The sequence below is a fragment of the Aulonocara stuartgranti genome, assembly GCF_965226115.1.
Source record: "Aulonocara stuartgranti genome assembly, chromosome: 8".
NCBI lineage: Eukaryota > Metazoa > Chordata > Actinopteri > Cichliformes > Cichlidae > Aulonocara > Aulonocara stuartgranti.
The window spans coordinates 12,841,389-12,862,121 of NC_138959.1; the positions used below are offsets into that span (position 1 = coordinate 12,841,389).

The 20,733-nt window shown below is 44.1% G+C and overlaps 1 protein-coding gene across 20 annotated transcripts in view; it reads left to right on the forward strand.

Annotated features, from left to right (window-relative positions):
• The window catches only part of tcf7l2 (transcription factor 7 like 2), a 107,862-nt gene that overhangs the window by 22,255 nt on the left and 64,874 nt on the right, over positions 1–20,733 (forward strand). The gene's annotated exons all lie outside the window — the stretch shown is intronic.

The following is a 20,733-nucleotide window of genomic DNA, read 5'->3' on the forward strand; positions in this document are numbered from 1 at the left end:
TATATATATACATATACAGACATATATATATATATTTCTATATGTTTGAATGTATGGTGTGATTTACTGATAGGAATTGTGTGAGACTGTGCTGTTTTGCATCTGCACTGCCTTTGCTCCCAGCGAGGAATCCATGGCAAACATGTGCCATGCAGTAAACCCATATTTATAAATAAATTCATGTTATTTATTTAAACACAATCAGCCATGCTGTAATTATGCCCACTTACTCATTTGCTCAGCACCTCGCCGGTCCCACTGGGCGATGGCAATCCTTAAGCAGCATAATTTTCTCAACCATGGGTGTTTTTGTTTTTTTTTTCCTTTTTCTTTGCCCCCCTATTTTAAACGGTTGCAATTACAAGTCTGCGCTTTAGGACCTGTCATCTCATTTTACAAGGTTAAGGCAAAGACCAGGCATTAGGAAATGTGACCCTCCAACACCCCCCCGCCGCCACCACCACCACCACCTCAGCTCTGCCTAACGAAACTGATATTTGTTACCTCTTTTTTTTTTTGTGTTCTCCGCACACCTTGGAAATCAACGCACATCTGACACACAATGCCTTCTTTTGTGTTTGACACAAATTCTGCTTTTGAGTTCAACATGATCACCCATGGTTTCACATGAAATATTTCTTTTGCTGCTTACACAGGTTCTCTCTTTGCGTGCGTGCTTCTTTTGCACATAGGAGAACATTTTGCCATTCATTCTCTCTTAGTCAGCCAGCCTTTTTAACGCTGCTGGCTGGTATGTGGAATTAGTCACTCATTATTCTCATCAGCACTGACACAAACACACATTCACAACAACACGCATGATTTGAAGTGAAGCACTTCCTTGTTTCGATGGCAGAATTTTGTAGTTTGCTGTCACACACTACTGTGTGTGGAGCGCTCGTTTCCTTGTGCTTATGCAGCAGTTAGAAAAGCAGTAAACTGTGTGGTATGGCTGGAGGATGCTGCGGCGAGACCGTATTGACCTTTGCCCTCTTAATGATGCCCTTGAAATACTATTCTCGGACATAATTGAGGAAAGGAAAGATTTTTAATTTTTTTTTTAAAATATATGCTCCCAGATTTATTTATTTATTTTTTTATCTGTTGTTTTCCTCTCTGTGCCGCTTTCCCTTATTTAAGGAAAAGTCATTACAAAATCTAAAAGAAGGAGGTGCTCGTTTGCAGATGATTAGGAAACCTTTATTACAGCTTAACCTACTGATGCACCTGGACGTGGTTTTTGACTTATGGTGGTCTTCCTACTGTACTGCCTCGGCCCCCTCTTGTCTGCAGCGCGCTGTGTGTCCAGCCATTAGCGCTTTGAAGTCAGCGGTCGCTGTAATATAAATCTATTAGACTTAAAGCTGGCATAAATAATTCACCTGGACATTGATTAGCTGTCTTGCTCCCTAACATGTCATGTAAGGCACTGAATATGACTGCTAGTATCATTAGAATGAGACTTTCTCCTTCATGGCATGAAAGGCTTTGATTCTCGCTGCTTTTACCTTCGCCTTTTCTTTTTCTCCACTCGGTTTTGGTGATGCTGCGATGCTGGTTTTTCCTTTTGCCTCTTTAAAAATTATATAAATGAATACAATTGATTGGAAGTCTTACAGGCTAAATTCTGATGGGTTTAAATGTTTCCCATCAGCTGGCGGTGATTCTGATCTCCCTGGACGTCTTAACTTGCTTCACTTATTTAGTGTTTGCATGACTTAAGGAGGGGAAAAAAAGATTTCTTGCATGTGGCTATTACGATAGTTTGTCTGACCTCTGGGAGTCATAACCAGTGAAAATTTGTTTTTCCTACCACCTAAGCCCAAGGAGGCTCACAATTTAGTATCATTTAGCAATTTGACATGACGCTGTGCCCGGGCTTTAAAAGCCTTCCTGCCCTCGTCTCCTCCTCTCCTTTCCCTGCCGTCTCCCTCCTCCCTAAACCTCACACAAAGGCCTACTGGATCACTCGGTGCAGGTTGAATTGCAGAAGTGGCCTGGCTAGTTCACCCTGGGTTTTCTATCTCCTTTCCCCCTGTTCCCTTTGCTCTCTTCCTTTCTTCCTCACTACCTTTTGTTTCCTGCCAATGCTAACACTAGGCTTTTTAAAAAAAGGCGGCGGGTTAACTCCCGGTGCTGTGGGCTAATATCTACACCTCAACAGGTCTGTGGATGCAGAGGCTGAGGGAGGGAGAATGGGATCTGGGCGGCCAGCTCCCCTGCATCGGGGCTGCTGGGCCGTAAATCCACTGGCTTTATTTACTGCCTCGCGGACTTATGAATGTTAAGATATTTGACGCCACCCCTGGCCCCATAATTCTCCAGGCCTGGAGACTTTTGGCGGAGGTTTTGAGTTTCGACGTATAATTACGAGCAGTTTAAAAAAGAACGAGAAAGTGCACGGGGTGGGGAGCAAAACGGGGGATGAAGACACAACACTGTGCATCCAATACTGTGTTTAGAGTGGGAAGGGAGGAAAATAAGAAAGACTCTCCGAGAACCCGTGATGATTCTACTACAGGGCGGTGAAAAGGCTTTGTGTGGTTGAAACAATAGTTTTCTCCCCTTTTTTTCCTCTTTTGTTTCATTCGTCTAGTCACGCCAGGACTGCTCATGTTGCTGCACATTCACCTATTTTTTTAATAAAAAAACATAAATCTACTTTGATACGGGGGCCGACTCGGTCTTTTGTCTTTTTTTATTTTATTTTTAAGGAAGAAATAATGGAGGATTTTCTGGTGAGATTATTATAATCAACACGCATAAGTGCACACCACCTCCTTTGTGCTCACGTGCACACATTGCTGTGGCCTGTTATCTGTTATAAATGACACAGACAGTATCTTTCCTAAACATGGCAGCAGCATAAGCATAACAATGGTATATCATATGGATTATGTGTGTTCGGCTGTTGTAAAATGGATTTTATTTTTTTGTGGCCGTGACAAGGGGGGAAGATAGTTTAATGCGGATTTAAGGGATAGGGCCCACACCTTATCAAATTGGCTTTACATGTTAATAGGGCCTAATTGGTGTCCGTGGGGGGTTTGGTGGCACGACGTGGCCGCATTTTGTGCCTCAAGCTGCAGAATGCACTCCGAATTTAGTTGGAAGGTTGCGCTCCTTTTGTCTTGCAAATCACTTTTGTTTACAAAGTATGGCGGAAGCGGCTCCCGCTCACTCTCTCACTCACTCTCCCCCATCTCTCTCTTCCTCTTCTGCATCTACTCCCTCTTTTCCTCTCACTCGCTCTCCGCTGCTTCTCTCATCCTAGGCAAGGAGAGGGGGAAAAGGAAAAAAAGGTCCTTATTTTTCTTCGACTCAATAAACACTCATAAAAAAAAAAAGTACAATCTGCTTTGGATTTGAGGAGTTAAGTTAGAGAAAAGGGGGAGGCGGGGGTGGCTGGGAAGCAAAGTTTGGCACCATTAAACTAAAATTGGGGTCTGCTAGACATTAGCGGTGCACAGCACATTCTCAGAGCTTAATTAGTCCGAACTGTAATTGTTCATGGTCTGCCAATAGGAGTAATGCTCAGAAAAAGTGGAGTTGCACTAAATCGGCCCGGGGTTTTTAAAACAATAAATCACTCGCATATTTGTGCCGTGATTCAAATGGAGGCTCGACCTCTCCCATCTCGACATGTGGTAAATTGTAAAGTCAATGAATCGCAGATGTAGGGGTGGGGTGGGGGGATTGGTGATGGTGCTGAGGACTCAGAAAGAGAGCGAGAGAGAGGGAGTACAGTAAGGTTTTGTTAGTGCCTGGTGAATGAATGGAAAAGATTTGTGCAGTAAATATTTACCTTTTTATATATAAAATATAAAAAAAAAAATTCTCCCTGCTAGCGGGGCTTAATTGTCTAATGCTGATGATGTTGGCAGGCTGAGCCGTGTGAGAGCTTACGCGCTCGTCGATCTGTCACTCCGCTTGAAACACCACAGAGGCAGGAGGAAAAAAAAAATCAGTCAGTTTGTGGGGTGTGTTTCTAATCAGATTTTAAACTAGTGCGAAGGGAGTAGTGGTTCCCTGGTGGCAGTGTGAGCTGGGTTTGGGTGTAGCAGCTGCAGTAAAGTCTGGTTTGGAGCTGAACCTTTTTTTTTTTTAAAATTAAATCATCGACTTTATTGCTTTTAATGTAATAACAGCTAATCTGAGGCCTAATTTTGCCTTCGATGTGACATTATGCCTGTTAATCATTATCAATCTGGATATATATATGTATATGTTTATTTTTGCTTTTTATTCTTAAAAGTGAATTAATCCATTTATCCTAGTTTCCGTCAGTGAGCCACCAACACTCTGCTTTTCTGTGTCTGAGCAAAGAAAAAAAAAGGCATTAGTTAAGCAGCTGTGCACTGGGGTCCCTCTTACCCCAGCCCCCTGGTGTAACCCCCTTCCTCTCCCAGTTTACCCCCACCCAGCCAGCCCCACCTCTTTCTCCAGTGCATTTCTATAGAGCTGAACACAAAGATACTACTGTACATCTGGAATGAAACTTGTGTCATCTGTTTAAATATATGCTAGCTCCACTCTTGGCCCACAGGGATTAGGGCTCCCTCAAACATGGAAATTAAATTATTGTGTGTGTGTGTCCATGTAGCCACACTTAAAATCTCTTATCTGTGTATGTTACCTTATTTTAGCTCAATGTACCCCGGTGAACAGCTCATCTTGCACATCCACAGCATTGTGGGCAAGTTCATGCTTAATATCAAAAGCAGTGTGGAGATATATGCTTGAGAAGCCAATATTTTCCCATTTTACTTCTTCCTCTTACAAAAATATTTGCACTGTTGGAATATGTTACCAACAATATACGCCAAGTTCCTTTAGAAAAAAAAAAAAAAAGCAAAGAAAAACAAAAAACCTTTACTGTCTCTTTATGGATTTTAAATTACTGAAGAGCAGCAGGGTACAAATGCAGGTGTTCCTAGGATGGAATGAACTTCTGAACTTATATGGAAGTGGCGATAAGATAATTAAAAGTGGTTGCTGGAAATTTTCTTAGCAGTGTTACTTTGCTGCATCCAGCAAAAGAAGATAAGGTTAAATGACTATTGATCGCATCTTTTTAGATATGAAGGTTATGGGTAGGGCTAGGATTAGCTGCTTTCAAGAGATGATTACCTAGAATTGGTATTTTTATTTTTTTCTATTTTTTAAAAGCGTCGTAATTACAAAAAAACATTGGAAATGTCACTTTTTAACAAGGCAGTGGATGCTGTGTATGTGCATCCAAGAAGGAAGCCACAGATTGTTTGTCATATTCCTTTTCCTCTAAGTTCATTCATAATGGGACCAGAGTGCTCCAGTAGTCAAATGAGTTCACCAGTAGCTGAGTGGGAGGGGAGGGAGGGGCTCAGAGAAAAGCGGGAAATGTGTGTTAGGCCTCTGTCTGTGTGTGTGTGAGTGAATTGGGACGGTGGGGGGGCCTGGGGGTCGACCGCACAAAAGCTGTCTGAATAGAGCGCATAATTGCTGTTAATGCCAGGGCAATGAGAGCAGCGACAGTTCCTGGCTAGATGTCCAAACAATAGTGCCCCTCGACTTCACATTTATCTTCCCGTTTGGAGGAATGAAAAAAAAAAAGGGGGGGGGGAAAGAGAGGAACACAGATTGGAACAGGAGAGTTTCAGTTTTCATTCACGCCTGACGAACAGGCATGTGTTCATGTGCGTGGTTCGCGTCTCTGAATAAACCCCCCTCCCGCCCCGCCGCCCTATCTCTCGGCCCAACCTCCACTCCACGTTTTCCCTTCGTGCTTCCCATTCTCGTCGTCATCAGAAAATATTTGCCTTAAAAGCTCTGGGTGAGAAGGCCGCCGTGACGCTGGGAGGAATTCTGGTTGCTGTCGACCTTCTGTTTGGATTGCGGCATGTGTTTGGGAGGGGTCAAAGTGCACTGGCTCTGACATGCTTTTCGTTGACGAACGAGCTTCCCCTCTCACCCCCTTTTTCTTTCTGATGGGGAGTGCTTGAGTATCCATTGGAGGTTGTTTTTTTTTTTTTCCGTAATTCCAGCTTGTGTGTGTGTGAATGCAGGGAGGAGGTGCCAAACTGCCATCACAGCTCCTAATGATCACGTTGGGCTAGATAATGACTAGCCGTGCCAGTGTGCAGTGAACACCTGTGGTACACCAGCCTTTTATGGATGTGGTACAATGTCCTGGAATGTACCACAGAAGAAGAATTTCATTCATTCATTCCAGTATCTGTTTTAAAAATACTTTCCTCACTTTTTCCTCACAAAAGTGGTGGCAGTGTGATTTAAATATTCACATCTAGATATTAAACATTAATTATACAAAAGTCTTTGTCCGGTGTTCATCCAGCCACGCGCAATATATTATGCAGATGGTTGTTTTTCTACCCAGTTTGTATCTGCAGCCTTAATGTAGTCAAGGGAATTTCAGTATGCAGATAATCTGTTCAAAATGGCTCAGATGGGAAGGAGGCACTTGTGTGTGCTAAACACATAATAGAGGAGTTTAAGGTGATAAAAGTCCAGTCAATGTATTTTTAATCTACTAATTAAACTTTTAATTGTAGCGGGATAAGCTCCAAGGAGCGTGTGTTCGTGTGATTATGTGTGTGTGTGTGTTTTGGAAGCGAAGCCGGTCCGCTAATGAGGTGATCGTCTGCTTTTTTTGTCGTCAGGAGGTGGTGGATTCATAACTCCTCGCAAAAGGTGAGGGAGGGTTTAAAAGTGTGAGCGAAATAAATGCATTTACTAATCTGCGGATTATGGCGGGATTTGTGTAAAAAAAAAAAAAAATGTTGGCAAGATTATTTTAAAATGCACAAGGCTAATAAAATGTAACCTCCATACCCTGCGATGTGGTGCAACTTTAGAGTCTTTTTCTTTTTTTTCTTTTTTTTAGCTAGTTGATGAAGCAATTCCAGTGGAAAACAGATTAAGAGTAAATTCCCATGTTAACTCTTTAACCAGCTGTTAGAAACCTATTTACACACAATAATAATACGCCTCTTTTAAAGAGACAGCTGTTGGCTTGTGTACAGCACTAGATAACATTTCATGAGAACAGCTTGTCACATCCACACACGGCCTGCACATGGGCACTGAATTGCCAGTCATTGTGCAGGTGATGATATTTGGAAGTGCATATATATATATATAAATACATATAAACTTCTGCTTTTGACCAATTTTTAAATAATAAGATGGATTTTTAATTTTTATATGGCATAGCATATTTTTTCCCCATTATTTTCTTAATGGCTTCAGTTTTAAAAAAATAAATCCCCCCTCCCATCCCTTCCCTGGCATTCTCAGTATTATGTATTCATCCGGGCTCCAGTGAGAGGCCAGTGTGTCACCAGTGTTCAGGGTCAATTCCAAAAGTGCACAAATTGACTGGTGGAAGTGAATTGTCAATTGTCTTTCTCCCTCGAGGGGTCAGAGTGAATGGAGAGGCTTGTTTGGACAACTGTCCCGAGGTGAGATGTGTGGCCCTCTCTGTCCAGCCAGAGGGGATGGACTGATGAACGGACAAGAGAGCGGGGAAACGATTGAACAGCAGATAGGCAAGACGACGCTGTGGAGGTAGAAAACAATGCAGTCTCGTCCCCCTGAAATCACAGTTTTGATTGAGCGGATTTAGTTGGCAACTCTTGATGGTATCCAGTGGAGGCACTGACACAATAGGGAAGTAATTATCACAGTCTTCCTATAATAAAACCAACACTGAATGACGCTTGGTCTCTGTGTTAAATATTAAATCTATTCCCATAACTTAAATGTACATAGTTCTGCACGGATACTGAAAATCAGGTTATTCCAAAAGTTTATTTTTTAATTTTGATCCCAGTAAAACTCAACTAAAGTCCACAATTCATTGATGGATCAACACGTAAGGCAAGATATGTCTCTAACTATTTGGATAGTCATATGTATGACTTTTGCATGCTCTACTGTGTGGGTTAAATTGTTCCGCTAAAGCGGATCTTTACTGTGCGATTATTTCGAGAACTATTCATTTTATTCTTAGATGGAACCTAGTTTTAGTTTACTGTCCATTGGCATGCAAACCAAAGGTTCATTTTATAGATTAACTTTGAACCTGAAACCACCAGTTCAGCCATAATGAAAGTTGAGATTAGAGGCAGGCATTACTAAGCAGGTTTGGCCTTTGTGTCATGTGATGCACGTCACAGTGTACTTTAGAACCAGAAGGTGTTTTATCTTCACTTTACTGCCTCCTCTATCTTTATTGGCAGCCACACTTTGCATATTTCGTGTACCAATAAAGATAAATTTCCTGCTTTATCATTACAGATGGCGTCAAATGGTTAAGGTCTGGCTCGGCGATGTTATTATTTTAGCTCTCAGGGTGGTCAGCTAGGACTACAGCATTCAGCAGCATGGGGAGCATTTCTGGAAGATGCAACCTGTTTTGCATGTTGTATAAAAGCCCTTTGTCTGTTGTGGATGACCCTTGCTGTTGTAAGGCCTGTATCTGTCTCTGCTCAGGCAGGCAGGCAGGCAGGCCTGCAGTGAGGATGCAGCAGCTGGCCTGGGCCCAGGCACAGGAATGCTGTGTGTGCTGTTTAAACACTGGCTTGTCTCAGTGCAGGCCTAGAGGACTGGAGGGAAGGAAGTTGCAGCATGTTTACATAGCTGAATTGTCCGTTGCCACCCCCCCCCCCCCCCCCCCCCCCCCCAATGGCTGATACACTTCTGTTCAAACATCCACAAGTGTGGAGATGACCCCCGTTGATGCCGGTGTTCACAGCTCTGCCTTAACACTTACTTCTTTCTCTCTGAATGTGTGTGTGTGTGTGTGTGTGTGAACACTGAACACTCATAGCCAGTACTTTCTTCCCTGCTGTGGGTGTTTGCTGTTTTAACCTGGAGGCTTGGATAATAGATAAAAAGTGTTATAAGGGAGCATTTATCACACTGAGAATGGCAACAAGAAGAGATATTCAGACAGATGAAGCGATAGAGGGGAACCTCATTGCTTCAACCAAGGTCCTATCCAAGCAGGGAGCCAGCCATTGACATACGGTGGAATTGTCATCTAATTGTTGTTTGAATTACCTGTTATGATCCAATGACAAATCTCTCACACTCTTGCCATCAGAGCGGAAAATGCATCCGGGGATTGGCATGATCTTTGTGAGTGTGTAAACCTGGCTTCAACAAGATGGATAAATGCAATTACTGGACAGACCTGGAGAGGAGAAAATCCATTTAAAGCCCGTAAAGCTAAGCAGGGGCCGTGCTTAATTCATTTGGCCAATTTACGGGTGATGTACGAGTGTCAGGGCACATTAGTCAGGCGGGGGGAGAGGTGAGTGTATGCTGGCTCAATGGGTTGGGTGTATTTTCTTTCTTTTTTGGGGAGGGGGGGCTTTTTGGTAGCAGAGTCTCCTTGAGACCGGGTTCCATGCTTTCCTCCAGACAAAGCCAGTGGAGCCTGGACATGGAAATGACAAAAAGATGCACTGAGTGGGAGGGAAGCGGGATTGCTTTGCAAATGAGGTGGGGAAATGTTGCTTTGGTCTGCTGGGCAGCAGAGTGAGTACCGGCATGCTTTGCCATACCAAGAGCTCAATCAGGTGCTGTCAGCAACCCTCGCGTCCTACAAGTTAAACGACTGATTTTTATATAGAAGTGTAAACGCTTGTGACCAGTGTTGTTGCCTAGTTTCTGTTTTTTTTTTTAGTTTATTAATAGTGCCTTTGCAAACACTTTCGCAAACACTTTAATTTTAGTTAAAGATAATGAAGGAAGAGCAGACTAAAGCGTTAGAGGGCTCTGTTCATTTTGATCCCTGCTGACTTTGAAACTCTCTCTCAACTCTTTACTTTCAAAATGAGTTATAATTACATTGTTTATCTAGACTGCAACCGGTTCACCTGAGAAATCTTTGCTTTTGGCCTGTGCAGTGTTTGCCTCAGCCGCTGGCAGTCTCATCCGTGTTACTGTTATTATTTTATCCTGGAGGCACTTTAGTCTCCCAGTGCTTACATTTTTATTTCGTCTGTGCTTCTTGCGCCGCGTAGACCGACTTCTGTTTATCAACTCTTCCAGTGCATTGACATTAGACGTCTTTACTCTGCTTAGTCTGTTACGCAGCCATTGTCTTGGTGGAGCAAAACCACTCAACGGTTACACAAGCTGAGTGGTATGCAAAAACAGTGGTTAGAGCCTCGCCGGGCGGGTGAGAGGCGTTGAGGGAAGCTTTGGTTTACGGCTTCAAGCCGCAGCCTGAATCAGGGCAGGGTTAGCTATCAGACAGAGAGACATGTGAGGCTAAGACCTCACTCACTATGATGCAGATGCTTTTTAAGTGGTTGGGATCACACTTAAGTGCCTCTTGGGTTAGTAGATTTGGATTGCCAGAGTGTATGTGTGTGCACTCGGTGTCAGGGAAAGTGTGCGTTAGCATATGTCACCTGACTGCCAGGCAGCCGGCCTCGGGAAACCAGAGTTAGTGTGAATGCCGGGGCTTGTCAAAGACAGGTGCCACCACTGCGGCCCATGCCTGCCACACAGCAGCTGGGAAAAGACTGCAAGGCCCACGGTCAAGTGTGGGCCATTGGGAGATCGCATCAGGCTAGAATTCCAGATCAGTGGGGGGTGAAATGGGCATGCCTCCCTGCAGTACTGTGGCTTCAAGGGTGATGTATGCATGGTGCATAGGCTTCTCTGTTCACTTTCTGCAGCCAACACTGTTTAAAGTAATTAAATAATTTGTAGGTCAACTTTCCACTTCCTTCAAACATGTCTGTTGCATTGCTCTTGATGATAATCTAACACCGAAAGACATGCAGTGGGTATTTGGGGTATAAATTTTGAGTTGCACATACTGGCTACCATCATGTCCCCTGCTCCTCAGCCCCTTCTGTAAATGTCTCTCGACTTCCTATAGCAATGTGAGGATTGGTGTAGTGTTGTGGCTCAGTGGTGCAGCTTCTTTCCCGAGCACGGCAACTGGAAGCCTCCCCCCGTAATCTCGGGGTATCGTGGGGTTGTGGATGTGCCTGGGAGTCATCACTGTAAGTCCTCTGAGCCTTCTGGGGGAAGTTTCACGGACCCTTTCTTCTCATTTTCTGCACTTGCTTTTGGGATGACTTTGAGTCCTGAAAACTCAAAATCCTGTGCTGTAAATATGCAGATGTAGTCATCGTTTTTCCCTGATCCGCCTGCTCGCTTCTTCCCAGATGCCTGCCTCCCCCGTCCTCATGGGAGAACAACTGCTGGTTGCCATCTATAGGCCAGTGGAATTCCTCACCCTGACTCAAGAATAATAATATAAAAAAAACGTGGAAGTTTTCTATATGCTCCTGCAGATCATTTTACAGCAGTGCCTCTCAACACAACTGTTCCTAGTTAGTGGAAACTTCCAGACTTATTACAGTCACCAACAGGGCAAATTTCTTCACTACCAGTGCTTGTACGTTTAATGCTACATGGCTTGGGGTGACGTTATTTAAGCCAATGAGCCAGTCTGTCCTTGTATGATATGTTAAATTTAGAATTAAATGCTCAGCTGTAAATGATGTAGTCTCCTGGCATGAGACAAATAGTTTTGGTTTAATCTGACACCCACAGGCGTAAGCGGGAGTTACCCCAACTAGGCTGGAGAATTTATGATCATGCCGGCCAGAAGCCATACCCTTTTTGGCCCAGAACCAAAGTTTGGCAACCGAGTTTACATCAGTGGTTGCCATTGCACATTCAGAAATGATCTCAGTGAAAGCATTTTATGCATGACATTAATGAGGCCAGTCAGCACAGTTAATTTGCTGTTATTTAGCTCTGCGGTCGTGTTAAATCATAAACAGGCCGAGAGAGGCCTCACTGCTAACAGTAAGTGTTGAATAAGGGGTAAAACTCAGACCTGAACTTGAGGGGAATCTTGATTCTTGGCTAGGTAGCTCAGTTATCGGAGCTTCCTGGCCAGAAATTGAGATTCTGCGGTTTCAGACGCTGGGAAAGTTAACCTCTAATTGTTCGCAGAAGCTATTGGCAGGAGGAGCTAAATGATGATGAGTGAGGCATCGACGGGGAACACGGGTTGGATGCTGAGATGAGACAGCTCACACTTGCCGGTCAGGGGTTTTGTTTTTTTTTCATTAGGAAAGAACTTGAGCCCAATGGGATTCTCCCCAATGACAAAATGGTAGTCCTAAAGGGGGAAAGAAATGAAGAAAACCCAGCTCTTTCTTTCTTGGCTCTGTTTTAAGAGACAGACACTTTGTTCACGTTTTAAATTGGCCTTGTCATGCGGTTTCCTCCACTGGGCTGCTGGGAGCTGACTGTTTCCACATAGGCCAATGTTCTGTACCAGTTTTGGTTTCGAGAAAAATAAGCGTCTGTTTTTTGTGGCACTGATCGCTGTCGTATTAAACTTGGGTTTTTTGTTGCTTTTTCCCCTCCCCAAAAGCTAACACAGCCGTGCTTGTATTCTTCACGCCTTATATATTTTTTTTAGTATTATTATTATTATCTCAGTTGCAGTTGCTTAACAAGAGGCACATCAGCCTCTGTCCTAACACGGCCACGACCCTGTAACCTCACCCCCGACCCCTCTTCCCGCTTGTACTACAAATCTACTTTTTGTAGTGTTTTTCTGCGTGCCACATTTTCGCAAATAACATCAGTAATCATTCAATTGGGCATAAAGTAATTGAGAGGCGGCCTGCTTGCCATCTGTCTGGTGAGATTACTACTTTCTGTGTAATTAAACGTGTGACCTTGCGGCCATGGAGGGAGGTGCCAGCGGGCGAGCCACTGCCAAAGAGCCAGGCTGTCTTATTTGAAGTCAGAGGGAAGCTGTTGGTGAGGGTGGGAGGGAGAGAGAGTTGTGCGGTTTTAAAAGTTTAGCCCAGCTGCTAAAGATAGCACAGGTTGATGTGAGTTGAGCTTAAGCGGCAGCCTTTACATGGCTGCGTCCTGCGTGTGTCGAAGCCCAAGCCTCAGTCAATTTTGCAATTCTACAGGAGCCTTGTTGAAGTCAGCATGATCCCTGTGTGCATACAGTGTAACCAGGAGAGGATAGAAAAGCAGGGGTCAGAAAAGTGTGTGTATGTGTGTTTCTGTGTGTGCTTGTGGGGTCAGGATGGGCTGAATAGAGACTGCTGTTTTAACTCTGATTTTATGTGTGGTTTTGTTTGGACTCCTGAGGTTTGGTTTCCTTTGGACAGTGTCCAGAGACTACAAGGCCTGCTTCTCCTCAACTTTCTTGTGAGGCCGACGTGAAGAGCCCTGCAAAGCCCTGTGATTGGATTTCAGCGCTGATCTGGTTGATTTGCGTTGTAAACAGGACATTAAAGACAGGGGAGATGGCAAACTAATGAGTCTTTGTGTCAGTGTGCATACTGCAAAAGGGTGCTTGTGTGGTTTTATCCTCTGCATCCTGCATCGCGGTGTCACACGCCCAGTTAAGAAGAGGAACTAAAACTCCTGTAGATCCCTGATGACATTCAGTATACTCATAGACGTATACATAAACACCAAATGCGCAACTGAAAGAGACATCGGCATGGTTTAGTCAGTGTGGGCTGGATGGTGTCTTGCAATACTTCCGCTCAGATCTGGAAAAAAGAAAAAGTCTCTCTTGTTCCCCCAAACAAAAATAACCGTTTTAATTACTATGGTTGTGCTATGGTGCAGCCACAGCATGGCTGGTGGGACCCAGCTGAGGTGGCACTTGCCACTGGGGATGGGGACAAGGTCTGGGCCGGCCTCCAGGGAAATTACAGGGTGGTGTGGAGGATGGGGGGGAACTGTATCCGTCCTCCAGTCCCTGCTGTCAACCCAGAGAGCTCCTGTTTGCAGCTAAGCGAGGCTCTCTCCGTTTCATCTTCACCCTCTGGAGATAATTGGAGTTGTACTGTGTGTAAACATGTTTTTGGTTTCAAAGATAAGTTTCAGTCTGAAGACCTGTATATCTGCCCGGCATGCAGGGGGAGGAAAAAAATCAGTTTTTAATTTTTTTTCTAAAAAAAGAGCAGCATTTTTAAACTGAACTTGATTCTTATTTTCTGTTTCTTACATTCTTCTTCTTCTGTTTTCTCCCTAACCTCTTCAGCCATCTCCCTTTTCTCTTTTTCCACTACCCCTCCCCTCCCCTCTCTCAGTATGTGCTCTGATTACCTCTCCAAACTGGCAATAAGTTGATTGCTTTACAGAGATGATGTAAGCCTCTGCCCTAGGGTACATCAGGTTGGATTTCTCCCGCTTTATCTTGTAAAGCCTAAATTAACAGCTGGTTTGGTTGGAGTTCTCCTGGATCTGACTAAAGGATTAGGCTTGGTTCTCATGCGAGTCAATCCGGTTTGATTTATTGCAGGTCTATCAAAAAAGATCAATGGGAGTCCTTTTGAAAGTAAATCCTTAATCGCTCTTTGCACTTACGTGTCATCATTGTGAATTTTTTCCCTCCCCTCTGTTTCTTGCTCCCTTCTTTCTCACTCCCTAATTCTTATTCTTTCCTTACACCACTGCCTGTCTGTTTTTATTTTTTTATCTCCTCCTATACCCCACCCAACCCAATCTGCGGTAGCGTTTTGCACTTGTCGATGGTATCATGGTGAATTGCTGGATAGATTTTCTCTCTGTTCTCATTAGTTTTCCATCGGGGCAAATGCTCGCTTTTAAAGCCTCAGGTTGCGATTGCGAATGAAATATAGCCAGTATAGCTTGGTCTTAACCCAAACTTGCCCCAAGTTTTTTTTCTGTATAAGACCCATCAGTCACCTTTGGCCATAAGTAACAAGGATGCTGAAGAAATCAGTGTTTGGTTCTCATATTCTCTTACCCATCTGGGGTTAAATTGGCCATAGATATAAAAGTGAATGACAGGTGATTTGGAAATTAAAGCTCAGTCGGACTATTAATCCCATTTGCATGTTATGGCTGCTGTTTGCATTTGGCACTTTTATTATATCTGACATTGCTGCCTGGTTCCAGCTAATCATCAATGCTTTTGGCTCATTAGTATCCAGGAACTGAAGATCAGAAACGCTTGAGATGTTTTTAACTCAAATAATGACGTATCATCCTTCACTTCCCCTTTGGATCTCTCCTGTCTCATGCTAGCGTTGAAACATTTGCTAAACTGAATGAATTAACTCAATCCTAGCTCTAATTATGGAGCACTGAATGCATTTTTCCTGCATATTCACATACGTCTGTGCTCACAAAATGATATGCGAGTCGAACAACACCCTGCAGCGTGCGGCGTATTTTCTTCCACACTTACGTAAATGGACATGGCAGCTTCTGCTATTTTTCCGCCCAATCTCTCTCCTTCACTTTCCCTTATTTCCTCATTAACAGGGCTCGTTATGTATTAAATATCATCCTCCTCCTCTTCCGCTAGGCTAATTTTCCCCTGCTCCGCCTCCATCGATGCCTTGGCTCTCTAGGAATCTGTATCTTGAAGGATGCAACCAGTATCACTGACAGGAAGACTAGATGGATTGGCAGACCCCCTTTGATGGTGCCAGTGATATGTAGGCCTTCTCCTGGCCAACATTCACATTTATCTTGAGGATTTTCCATGTCTTTAAATATATTTTTGCTCTGACGTATGACTGATGTGATCAGTGTCAAATTCAGGTGTATCTGCTTGGCATGCTCTGTGGCCTGGTTGGCTGTCAGACCTGGGTATGGAGGTGTGGGAGGGGCTCTAAATAAGGGAAGGGGGTGGGGGGTGGAGGTTGGTGGGTGGGTGGGGGGAGTTGGGTGAGATCGACGGGATACGTGGGAAGGAAGGGCTTGCTGTCAGCCAGCTGGACCTCTTAATCCTACAGCCTTGGGGAAAGGGTGTGTGTGAATGTGTGTGTGTGTGAGTGAGTGTGTGTGTGTATTGTGTTTGTCTCGTAGAGATTTGTCAATTTTAGCACACCTCTGCTCGACTCTTTGGCCCAGCTGAGCCCACAATCGCGCGTGCGTGCGCTTGGTAGTGTGTTGTGTGAGTGTCTCTGCTCCAGTGAGACACAACCAGGATTTCATGCACGCTGTGTTTACTGTAGTCTTCACTTTAACAGCACACTGTATATTTATGTCAAGACGACACAGTCTCTCACCCCCTTGATGTTGGAGAGGAGCTGGTGGTTGGTGCAGGGTGGAAGTGTCTGTCTGTGTTTGCACGTACACGCATGTGTGTGTTGAGGGTAATTTTTGTACTGTGTTACTGGTTGAGGAGGAACCCGTGGATGGGGGTGGGGGGGCAGGACACTGCCAGCGCCACTCACTCCAAGCCTTTATGCCCAGCCCTGCGAGCATGAAGCATCTCTAAAACTTGTGCACGCGCGAGCTCCATCCCGCTCTACGTCATTTTGTAGCTCGCTGTCTGATTGCGTCACCCCCTTGTCATTCATTAGACACAAAACGCGCTATTTAACCAAATTCCATGCAAGCTTCCTCTTTCCCGAGCACCCTCTCCTGCTCTCTCTGCCCCACTCTCTCTCTCTCTTTTGGCGTAGACTTTTGCATATATAACAGGCTGGCAGGCTAAGAGCTTGGGACTTCCCCACGCCACACTCCAAGCCTTTGATCCTTTGCTTTGGAGGTAACATCAAAAGGAGAGGCATAGAAAGGCAGCTACTACTGTGAAGTTCAATGTTCAACTTGATGGCTTGGCTGAGGGCTTTTTTTCCCTCTCTCCTCCTCCTCCTCCCCTCCCGCTTCACCTCCCTCCTCCCACCGCTCCCTCGATCCCTTCGCTGTATCCCTCAGCTGACAAAAACACACAGTTTGTAGCCAAGGGTTTTTTTAATTTATTTTTATTTTTTTATTTTTTTTATTTTAGTGCCTCTGACCTCACCTCCATAGAATGAGAATCTGACATAAAACAAGATCTCAACCCTATAAAGAAAACAAAAAAACTCAGCTGTAGAGAGGGTGTACACAAACATTCAGATGTTTCCTTTTTGACGCCGAGGTAAAAGGCGCTTTTCCAGCGCCAGGTCCTTCTTTTTCCTCTCAGTTTCTCCCACTGTCTGTGTGGGTAACATGCAGCAGCAGCATCCCTGTATTGCACCTTGTTGCGTCAATGCCGAGCTGGGCTCTTTGCTGCTAGGTTAAGCAGCAGGATGAGGGCAACATAGCGTATTGTTTTCTGCACACCCTCTTTTGAATGGATGCATCCTTAAGCTTGATTTAGGGTCAGTGCGAACTGCCTTTGGATAGCTTTGAAAATCACTCCCCTGCAACTTATAAACATTGGACAGTGGTTGTCAAAGTTGCTTGCTCTCAGGACATGGGAGAACAGCCGGGCATTTTGCTTATTTTTTTCGTCTTACAGCTGTTTCTTTTTGCCTTGCCTTTGCATGCGTCTGCCAGGGATGACTTAAAACACATTTGATTTCCAACAGCACGCCTTGAAAACTTGTTCCGAGAGGTTATAACCTGACCCTTATGCTCTACCTCACTTTTTCTTTCTGATTTGCAGAAAAAGAGAGTGCCAGAATAAGCTCAGAGGAGGAGAAAGACCTGTTTTCTGCTTCTTTCTTTTGGTTGTTTTGTTTTTTTCATCTTCTCCTTTGCAGCGTTGACATGTGAAGCTTGCAATCAGCCGTTCACGGAAAAAACAAACGATTTTCATAATGAACGTCTTAACCGAGTTTCTTATGCAAACTCTGTAAATTAAGGAAGAATCAGACGAGGCCGTGGCCTTCCAGGTCAAAAGCGGGCTTTTGCTGTGCTATTTGCAACTGTATTTAAATGACACAGACTTGATAAAGGCGATCTAGAAAGCTGAGATGCTTCACTAAATGCTTTTTCGTCCTTTATGAGCTTCGTTGTCTGACTGTGCCAATTAGCAAAGGCGTGTGGCCTGCTTTCCCTCTCCTCTTTTTCTCTTTTTCCCCCCTGTGCTCCATCTCTCTTTCTAGATAGATGCTTTCTCTATCATGCTCCTGCACACACACACACACACACACACACACACACACCAAGCACACATTTGGTGTATCATTAGCTTAGTGTGCGGGGAGGCGTGCGAGCCTGGGCTCTCTCCTGCCTTATCTCCATGTCAATCACAGCGTGTGTGTGAACATCAGTTGTAATGATCTCCATCCAGCCTGTCGGTGCGTGTTAGCGCCTGGCTTCCCTCGCCCCCGGAGCAAGCCGTTCCCTAGCTAATAGATGCAAAATTAAGCTGATCAATAGATGGCCTCAGCTCATTATTGACACGTTATCGTGGTGTGGGATTTTTGTGTTTGTGTGTGTGTGTGAGAGTGTGTGTCCAGGGGTTTATATACAGTCAGAGATGCAAGACAGGATGAGCCCACCCCCAAAAAATTTAAAGTTAGCTTTCTTCTCCAAATGGCTCAGACCACTTTATCTCAGCCCTGCAATGATATTGCATTAAGCTAATTTATTCTTACTCTGTTTTATGCATTTTTTGGATGCTAAAGCCTCTACTCAAAGCGTAATCATCGGCTCAGTGGTAGGAAATGAGATGGAGACTTTGCAAAGCGCCATATTAAAGATTCATCAATAATTGGCATGTGTGCTGCTGTTTGTGTTGCGGGGGAGGAAGGTGGAGGGGGCTCTTATGGACAGATCAGCACGTGATTGAGCTAAGTGGTAATTAACCATGAGAGAGGTGTGTATGTTTTGGTGTGTGTGTGCACATCCTAGAAGATGTATGCGCTGTTGCGTGTCAGCGAAGGTGGGAATGCTGAGGGTAAGGTTGGCTGACAGAGTTGATTTGGAGGTGAGCGTTTGGGGCCATGTGGTCAGGTCATTGAGGGATGGGGTGTACGGAGGTGGCGAGGGGTGTGTGTGACACTAGCCCTAGTCACACAACCGCCTCCCCTGACCCTCTTCAAGTCTTATTGTCTCGGAAGCATCCCCCATTTTAATGAGCTCCAATAACCAAGTCCTTATTACTTATTTATTCATTAAGCCACCGTGGCAAAGCGGCAGTACCCCACTGTGTGTGCGTGCATGTAATTGCTCGTGTGCATTTGTCTTCCGTGCACAATATCATAGTAAATACCATGTTTCAATGGCAATAATAAGTTTGATTAAAGCTAATTAAACCTAAAATAGATTAGATGAAAGCTAATGATTTTCCCCGCTTGTTTGGGTTACGAATCTATAACCTGAAACCATATTTGAGATTTGAGTTGAAACCTTAAAATCCTGGGCTTTAGCTCTGCTGAGGGAGTATGTCTCATGAATATGGAGGCTGAACCGCTTCAAGGTGCGCAAGTGTGAAAGAGACATGAAACAGACTAAATGTTTGTTAGTTTCAGATGATTCTTTTGTGAGGATTAATTGCCTGTTGGTATGTGCGTGTGATGCCTTCAACATAATGCTTTGTGATTGATGAACGCGCGTAGGTGGAATTGTGTGATAGCGTGTAGTGTTTTCAGAATATCGGAAGTCTTTGTGAAGCCTGAGAGTGTACACACTCTCTCCCTCTGAGGCATGTTTCATAGCTTCCCTATATCCAGTCTGCCGTTTAACTAATTCATAGTGAACTCTCGAAGAACAAAACCAGACACCCAACATCAAGGGCAGCGTTCAGCTCTCCTCCAGCACAATACCAAATACAGCATTCTCCAGCAGAACGTGGGCGCTGCAATCAGCTTACTTTTCTCCCGTAGCAGAGCTCAGCTGCTGTTCACCTTTTTAACTCTCCCCTCTGCAACCTTAAGCCTGCTTCCTGCAAAGGTAACATATGAGTTGCCCAACCTCTTCTTCTCCTAGCTCCTGCCCTGGCCTTGCGTAAGGGGCTCAGACACACCCAGGCCTGCAGACATGCCCGTTCACCTCAAGCAGCTTCTCAGTAGGTCAGCGTGTATGAGACTTCAACTGGCAAGGCCCTCATTGTTTTGTCGGACCATTGGCCCCTTCTGCCACTGATCTTCAAGGGTCTTCAACGGATTACTATTAGAAAATGATGCTAAATAAGTTACAAAGAAATCCTGGTTACTGGAACTATCTAGACTAAGTTAATATTTACACTGGGTGTTTACATGGGTTTCAGCGAGGTTATGTTGTCTTAGGTTTATTCACAGAGCTGTGTTTTGGTAACTGGACTGTTTTGAAGTTAAAGACATTTCACCTGTCGTAAAAGACACATTTAGCCTTTGTCTTGTCACTTGTTGGCTTGTGAAGTCCAGTTTGTATGAATCTCGGCCTCTTGGTCTGCTGGAGCCTGAAGTGAACATATCTTGTAAGTGTGGGGAATAAATTTATGTGGCGATATTGTATCGATACAGAGACAACAAATATCGATATTTCTTAAAATATATTAAAACACTATGGGAATACTAAGGACAGAAAGACTGTTGCCATCTGTCTGATTGAGTTTTTGTCAGCGAGCACAACTCAAGGGGACTCGACTCAGCTGGCTTCCAGATGGTTGTATTCTTGTTATATTCTTTTAGAATAAAAGTGTTATACTAAAATATGAATTTCTGTCCTTTTAAACAGCTACAAATGTGTGATTTTCACAGATTTCAACAATTCAGTTGTAGACTGATAGCAGACTGACTCCATCTTATGGCAACATTTCTGGCAGGGTTGAGTGACAGTGTTGGTATGCTTGATAAATGACAAAGTTGGATTGTTTAGTTGTTGTTATTTTTTAACAAGAAGTTTAGCTTTGAAGAAATAATTTAAAATTGATAAAAGGCGATAAACAGCTATATACTTTATTACAAAACTCAGCTAAATGTTAAAAATACCAATAATGTCGTATCAGGAGTGAAGTATTGTGATAATATTGTGTCG